Source organism: Apis cerana, linkage group LG8, assembly GCF_029169275.1.
Source record: "Apis cerana isolate GH-2021 linkage group LG8, AcerK_1.0, whole genome shotgun sequence".
Taxonomy (NCBI): domain Eukaryota; kingdom Metazoa; phylum Arthropoda; class Insecta; order Hymenoptera; family Apidae; genus Apis; species Apis cerana.
The window spans coordinates 10966641-10975318 of record NC_083859.1 but is presented as its reverse complement, the minus strand read 5'-3'; positions in this window follow the sequence as shown (position 1 = coordinate 10975318).

The window sequence follows — 8678 nt, the reverse complement described above, 5'->3', positions numbered from 1 at the left end:
AAAAGGATTTTAAGCGTTCGTTTTTGCGTTTTGGGGAAGAGTGGGGTATTTTATAACGTTTATTTCATAGAAAAGGGTAAAATTTTTGACGTTTATTTCATAGGGGGGAAAAAAAAGGGCGAAAATTTTATAGAAAAGATTTTTATTACATAGAGAAGAGTTTTTACAATTTTATGAAAAAAGGTAAAATATTTTAAATATGTTTGTTCCAATAGAAAAAAGTAAAATTTTAGGTATTATATTTCATAGAAAAGAATTTTAAGAGATTTATTCTATGCAAAAGAGTGGAATATTTTAAACGTTTGTTTCCATGGAAAAGAATACAATTTTAGGCATTTATTACATAAAAAAGAATGCAAAATTTTAGACATTTATTTTATAAAAGAATTTTAGAGATTTATCCTATGGAAAAGAGTGCAATATTTTAAACGTTTGTTCCATAGAAAAGAGGAAAATTTTAAAAGAATGCAACATTTTACGCGTTTACTTCCCAAAAATGGAAATGTTTGTTCCATTATTCCAAATGAATACAAAATTTTAAGGAAAGATGTTTATTCCATAGAAAAGAATACAGGGTTTTAAACGTTTATTGTTCCATAGAAAAGACGTTTTATCCCATAAAAAAGAATTTTAAGCTATGGAAAAGAGTGCAAAATTTTTCCTCTTACATTAAATTACATTTATTCCATCGAGAAGAATTTTCAAATTTTCGTTTCGCGCACAGGAAACAAAGTAAGAATTTCAGGCGTTTATTATAGAAGCCCTTAAGCGTCTTAAAAGGAAAGAAAGAAAAAAAAAAAAGAAATTTATAAAACACAACATACAAAAAAAAAAAAAAAAGAAAGAAAAAAAAAAATAGAGTGCCAGTTAACATAGTCTGGCTCTAATGTAGAAACGTGCAACGATATAAGAAATTCAACAGAGAGATATTCGTATATAACTAGAAATTCTGCCCGTACTTGCAATAGCAATAAATAACAAGTTATAATGATGGCTAGCTTTAACAATTGATTTACTTAATTTACAGCTGGATCTTACGAGTCAGTTTGCAGAAGCAGAAGTGTTAATTTCCAAAACATCAGCGTGACGTTGACACGCTATAAAACACTTTATAGTTCAGGAAGCTCGAAAGTCGTGAGTAACGGTGAATCGCAAGAGTGCCGGCTCAGTTTAATTCACGTCACACTTTTGACGACTTTAAATAACCCTACCTTATAGGCTTGAAACCCACTCTCCTCTGCCTCCGATGCAAACTCGGATCTAGGAGGAAACGAGAGAAAATCAAACGCTCCCTTATCCGTTTAACCCGACGACAACTCTTCCCTCCCTCCCTCCCTCTCTCCCTCTCTCTCTCTCTCTTCCCCCTCCCCGCCCAATCCAACGACGGAATTAACCGATCCGTCGCAAATTTTTAAATATCCTCCCTCCCCTGTTGTTCAAAATGAAGAGTGAGAAAAAGTGAGGAAAGAGGGGGAATAATTCGAGAATTCGAATATCGATCTCTCTCTCTCTCCGCGATTTTCTTCCTCAAAGTTAATCGATTAAATTAACGAATCAGTTAATATCGAATTCACGGCGATTGCCTTCGCCTTCGATATTTATTGTACGTTAAAAACGAATTAATCAATAATTTTCACACTTTTGAGGATATCAGGGAACCTTGTTCACGAAAATTTGTTCCTTCGAGTATCCGTCGAGTATTATATGTCGAAGTTCAAGTATCTTGATTGAAATTCGTATTTTTTTCTTTTTTTTTTTTGAAAGAAGAAAATAAGGGAGGGATATAAAATGTCATTTCAAACTCCTCGTCGCACGTTGGGTCATAAGATGTGTGATTAAGAAAAAAGAACGTGTCGTCTCGATGTATTCACTTAATCGTATTAATTATGTAATTATTGCAGAAAAAGAAAGAGAGAGAAGTTGCCTCGAGGCAAAGAAACGGCGATAATTACCGATAATTTTTATTTTCGGTGTGTACATAATTACAAGGTACACTTTAAATAAAAAAAAGGGGGGAGGGGGAGGGGAGCTTCTGCTGGGTGCAATTAAATTCGTGAAAAGTTTTGTGTAATTAGAATCTGTCGTGAATGGAACAAAATAATGAATCTTTGGGGCTTAATTAAAGAGTAATTAAATACCCCTCGCCCCAATTCTCCCCCCCTCACCTTCTTCTTTCTTATCATCACGTTTCACCACGTTCGCGAAATATGAAATCAATATAATATTCTTAAATTTTTTTTTTTAATCCCGGCAAACGTAATTTTTTTAATCTAATAAATCAAATTATTATTATTATTATTATTAGTATCATCGATATTGTTAAAATATTTTGTTAAATAACTTTTTATCTTTATTTTAAGAGCTTGGATTTTAAAAGCTCGTAATTAGCGAAGAAGTTGAAAATAAATAAACGCTTCCCAACTTAGTTCTTCAACCATTTAAAAATGGTAGTTGATAATGCTTGTATGTGTTTAAGGAATGTAAATTTTCAATTTTCACGAGAAATTGCTAACCCTCGGCGGATTTTCTGCCGAAACTCTCTAAAAAAAAAAAAATAAATCAGAGATCGAGGGAAGATTTCGTTCCAAAGTCCTGTTATTCCAAGTTTTTTTTGAACGCAGCCTTCCCCCCCCCCCCCCCCAAATAAAATAGCCGGCGTAAAGAAGCCAATAATGAAATTTGATTACCGTTTTTTAAAGGGCACGGGCAAATCCTTCGAATACAAAGCACCTAATAAAGAGTCTCGTCCTCTCCCACGTTCTCAACTTTCTCCTAAAAGGACCATTAATTTTTTGGTTAAACAGGGCACGAAACTATCCATATCGCCAATATTTTTGAAAAGGTTGCAAACGTAATAATGTAACGATGAGATGTATTCCATTCGTCACTCGAATTCACTTTGGATTTTCGATAAAATTGTTTCAAAGTTGACAAACAATGCAACGTTAATGTCGATCGAATCTTTTCGAATTCATCAACGACGTATGACGAGCAACGAAAAAAATATATTCGTCGATTTTAAAATGCTCGTAGACGAAGGAAAGAAAGCTAGGTTATGTCCTATTCAAACTATTTCTTCCCCTTGTTTCTTTCCCAAATAAAATTTAAACATCAACGAATATATATTTTTCACTATTATTCATTCGTCGTACACGGTTGATGAGATTCGACCGACGCGCATTATTTATCAACTTTGAAACGTGTTAAATGTTCTCGAGTCGAGACCGGGGAGCAAGCAAGAACTAAGCAAAGAGAGTTCCGAGAATTCAATGAAAACAAGACGAGATATCCCGCGTAATATATCAATGTAAATATATCAATATTTATTAATATTAACGATCGATGTTTCCATTCGAAGAATTCGAGTAGAGGCCAGGACGCGTACGAGATAACGCCACTCGAACGAACGAAGATGGCGCATTTTGTCAAAGCGATTATCTATTGAGTCGTTCGGAAAGTAATTTCGTTTCTTCACGCGAGTGTCGCTAGTTGAACGTGTTTCGTTACCACGGAGAAAACGAAATTACTTTCCGAGCGAAACCAATGTACATTTATAATACGGTTGGCCAGCAACGCATTCTACGAAGAGCGCACCGATAAACCACCGCGCGTTTTGCCTCGGAATCATCGAGACATCAGTTGGGACTGAGGCGAGGAAATATTCGTGGAGGATCGAATTTTGTTAGACGGTTGGCGAGCAATGAGCCCGGGATCGTGGTTATCCAGGGTTATCCAGCCGGTATTCCCGCAAAGGCATTCGATCGTTAGTTAAAGGGCAATCCGTTAAAGGCTTGGAAGAGACGAAGGGGAGACGAATGGGTCTGGTGCACATGGTACGCACCGCCAAGGGGGGAGGGGGAGGGGGACGGAGAGAGTAGGAACGAAACGCGTCCGGAGGGTCCCGTGCCGGCAGATGAATCCTAAGCAATTTCTCGCTGGTCGGGCCTCTTTGATGCTTTGAACTCTCACCGCGCTAACCGATCCTCCTGGTAATCACGCGGCCCTCGCCACGCCCCGAAAAACACCTTCGATCTCCTCGCGCTGCTCTCTTCTTCGACCTTCTCTCTCTCATCCTCTTCTTCTTCATCCTTCTCTTCTTCTTCTTCTTCTTCTTCGTCTTCGCTTTGATCCTTTTCTGCGCTCGAAAACACGAGCTTTCCTCCTCCTTTTTTATCCCTTGGCCTCTTTCTCGGGCCATTTTTGCTCGTCTTTGTCTTTCTCTCTTTCTCTCTCTCGCTCCTTCAGAGTCTGTCCTTTTCGTTCGGTTTCTTGTTTCGCGTTTTTCGCATCTTACGAGGCTCTCGCAAGAAGAAGAAGAAGAGGAGGAGGAGAAGGAAGACTCCTTTTCGAATACGTCCAGCAGCTCGTTGATCCGCCGCGACTTTTTGATATTCAAAAGGTTCGTTCGGCTTCGTTCTACCACCACCACCACCACGGGCTGCACGCACGCGCGCGAGCACACGAGCTGGATTCGGATGTGTTTCGCTCCTCGCCACCTGTTTCACTCCTCGTTCGAAAAAAGTTTTTTTACCAGCTTAATACCACTGCCCGCCACGCTTTCCTCTTTCGCCCTCGTTCCTTCGGGAACAGTTCCGAATATGTGCCAACTCTTCCACCTTTTTTTTGCGGTTCTCTTGCGGGATTAATTTTATATTCCTTATTAATTTGGCGCACGATGTTTTATTACTATTTTCGACGAAATGAATCGGGTGTATTATTAATATATTGGCGGGATATATTTGGAGGATGGATTCGGTTAAATATAGATATGTTTTCTACGGTTATCTATTATTTTCGAAAATGAATCAGGTATAGAGTGTATATTATTGATATATTCGTGGGATTGATTAAATTTAATTATTTTTGCGTTTAATTTGGTGCAGTAATAATCAAAATGTAATAATCGAAAATGAATTATTAATACGTTGATGGAATATTTTCGAAGACTTAAATGAATCCATTATATTAATAGTAGTGAGGTATTTTTGGAGATTAGATTATCACTTCGAAAATGAATCAGGTACAGTTATGATTAATATGTTGATGGGCTATTTTTATTAAACTCGATTGGATTAAATGGAATTATTTTTACATTACTTTGAAAATGAATTAACAACAGTTATATGCATTAATATATTTTTTTTACGTTTTTTTTTTCAAAGATAAATCAAGTATAAGATATACAGTATTAATATATTCGTGAAATATCTTTGAAGACTCGATTGAGTTAAATGGAATTATTTTTACGTCGTTTCGAAAATGAATCAGGTATAAAGTGTACATTATTGATATATTCCTTGGATATCTTTGAAGGATCGATTAAGTGGAATTATTTTTACGTCGTTTCGAAAATGAATCAGGTACAGTTATATGTACAGGGTGTTAATATATTCGTAGGATACCGTTGCATGACTGGAGGTTAAAGTTTCATCCCTTTTAAATTGATATTTCGTTGATATATAAAAAAAAAAAATATTAACTCGTTATAAAACGTGATTACTTATAATTATAACTCTGATAACGTAACTCGCGGTAATATGCACAAAAAACTTTCATGACCGACTTCTCTCCAATATATTAATTACATCATTGAAAGAGTCAATTCCAGGGATCAAAACAAACACAAAAATTGGTGACGAAAATGTCGGTCGAGGCTCAAGTTACGAGCGATTGAAGTATCCGTTAGATGAAACGAGACGGAGATAGGGCGAAGCGGCGGTGCGACGGAGACATAACCTTCCCTCTCTTTCTCTCTCTCTCAACCTTTGCGTTTGTTTTCGTTTCTCGACTTCTTCTTTCGCTTCGAATCGACGACTTGTTAAAACACGCGATTGACGATGAAAGAAATTATCGATAAAGGAGACGAAGAAGAAGAAGAGATGTATAAGAAAATTTTGTAAAATAGAGATGTAAAATAGAGATCAGGAAGAATGTAAATGGAGAATGGAATGGCGAATAAGGAGGATAGATGGAGAAATTTGGAATACGTGGGATCCTAGACGCGGCAAACGTCGAAAGTAATAAAATTTCAGGGAGGAGATACGATCCCATTACCGGTCATGATGCCATAATCACAACCGTGGGATCTGATTTCAAGGTTTTGATCGGCGATTCCGGAGATGGTATCTCTAACGACCCCCCTCCCCCCTATCTCTCGTCCCTCGCCCATCTTTCCTCCTTCCTCTTCCTTATCCTCCCGTACAAGATCAAACAAGTACGTACATACATAATCAGTATAAAATTACGCATCTCTTTGTTAAAAAATGTAAAATCATTCTTGTTTTTATGCATTTCTAAAGTTGTGTTCCATTGCTATTAAATAGCTTTACATTAGCCATAAAGTTAATTAGTTTCCATTGAAACAGCTTAAAAGTCTCTCTGTGTATAATAGTTATAATCGAATATTATTTCCTATCTAAAAGATTTTTAGATTCTCATATATCTACAGGGTGTTTTCGAAATTATTCGACGAACGATTTGGGCGAGGAGCCCAAAAAAAAGAAGGAAGATTTTTTTCCTTGTGTTTGTCCAATTCCCCTCTCCCCTCCCCCTCCCCTTCAATTTTGAAAATCAAATTCGAATCGCGCGCAATTTCTCGCTCCCCCTCTACGAGTTATTAAATTATTATTATAATAACAATTCGGGAAGGATGGAACGCAACGAAAGGAAGGATGGATGGGAAAACGTGGGGTTTAATAAGTTTACAGTAGAAGGCGATAATAAAAGGAAATAAAAGGAGCGGAATCTCAGATATTAAACCCGAGGAAGGAGAAGAACTATAATCATTAATCAAAACTCCCTCGCCCTCCCTTTTCTCGCTCCTCTTCGATCCACCCTGAGCGATAAGTAATTCATTAGGCATTGACTGACTCCGTCCGGCCGTCTATTAGGAAGGCCAGCAAGAGGGAAGATCCGTGACGAATTGAGTAAATAATACACGTGAAATTTGAGAAAGTCCTACGCCGAGAAACTTGGCCAGGACCGAAACGGGGAGAGGGATAATAGAAATAACGATTGGCCACTCCTGATTAATTTCCATCTTCATCCTTCTCTGTACAGATATTCCATCCACTTAAAATTTTTCCTTTTATATTAAATTAATTTACCCACTGCAAATAAAATATATATATATATATATATCTCAACGAGGTTTAACTTTTCGAAATTATAACGCAAGTGAATTGTACGAGTGAATTGTACGCTCCTCTCCTACCAGAGGAGAGTAACAAACCACCTACCAACTAACATCTAAACTCATCTTCTTGAAGAGAAGAGGCTAGAACAGGATCAAGGACGCGAGAAGGGAGAGGAGGAAATGAGAAGAGGCGAAATAGCCGAGGAGAAGAAGCGAAGAAAGGAGGAAGAAAGGAAGAAGAAGAGAAGGAGAGGAGAATGGAAGGAAGGTGGTGGAAAAGGAGGAGAAGGATGCTCCTAATTCGCAGTTCGGGGCGGGACTTTTTTTTCGAAGACAGAGAGGGATAGAGGGTGGGCTGTGGGTTGGAGCGAGGGAGATGGAGGCAGGCACAAAGCGAGCTGAGGTATAAATTGGTTTGTTTGCCGCGGAGATAAAAGGGGCCGCTAAATGTTATCTTTAAGGTGTCGGATCAACGCAAATGTGGCTGAGTTACTCGTAATTATAGTATACACGGGCCGAGACCCTCGGCCTCTACCTGCCGCGCCATCTCCCTGCCGCGCACTTCTCTCCTTCTCCCCCCACCGCCCTTCCGCCTCGCTCCTTCTCGCTCTTTCTGCCGCCTCGTTTCACCCCATTGGCGTAACTATCGACCGAGATCTCTCCAAGCGATCGAGACGGTACTTGTCTGGTTAGGTTAAGTTAGGTTAGGTTAGGTTAGGTTACCTAAGGAGCGGGGCAATCTCCTTTTTCTCTCGCTCGTGCGACATCGAGATCACGCTCATTTCGATGAGATTCGATCGATTTTTTTTGAGAGAGAGAGAGAGAGAATTTTTCGAATCAGCCTTTCGGTGTTCCATTATCTCTCTCTCTCTCTTTTCTTCTCGTTTTTGATAGGGAACATCAAATATTCGAGGGACGAGAGATTTTTTGATGAAAATTTTTTCGAAATTTTTGTCGAATATAGAACAATGATGAGATAAGGGGGGGAGGATTTTATATATATATAGTTTTCGAGAATTAATTTTGGATAATTTATTGGACAAGGATTGGGGATTTGGATTGTGTCGTACTATGTATAATGATGTAAAAGCTACGGCGATACAAGAGAAATTCATTCATTCTGACTGAAAGTTATTACAGTACGATATCTGTAATTGGAAATTAATATATGAATGAAAATAGATATTTTTTTTTTTTTCTTTTCTTTTCTTTTAATTTCCACATCTTTTCATAGAAATTTATTTCAATATCTATAGTTATTAATCATAAACGTGTAATTCAAAAAGCATTCTTCTTGAAAAGTAATGGGCATGACTAACATGTTGGTATGTCGGTAACCAAACTTGTCAGCTGTCAGAATGATTTCACGGATATATATTTACGTACTTACTTACATATGTCTTATTATGGTTCATGGGACATTTCATATGAAATCTTTACCATTACGTGTTTCTTTATTATCTAAAAGGTACAATGACAAATTTCATTTGTAATAAATTATGATCAACGTTAATGGGTGTAATAATGAAACATGTAGATATGT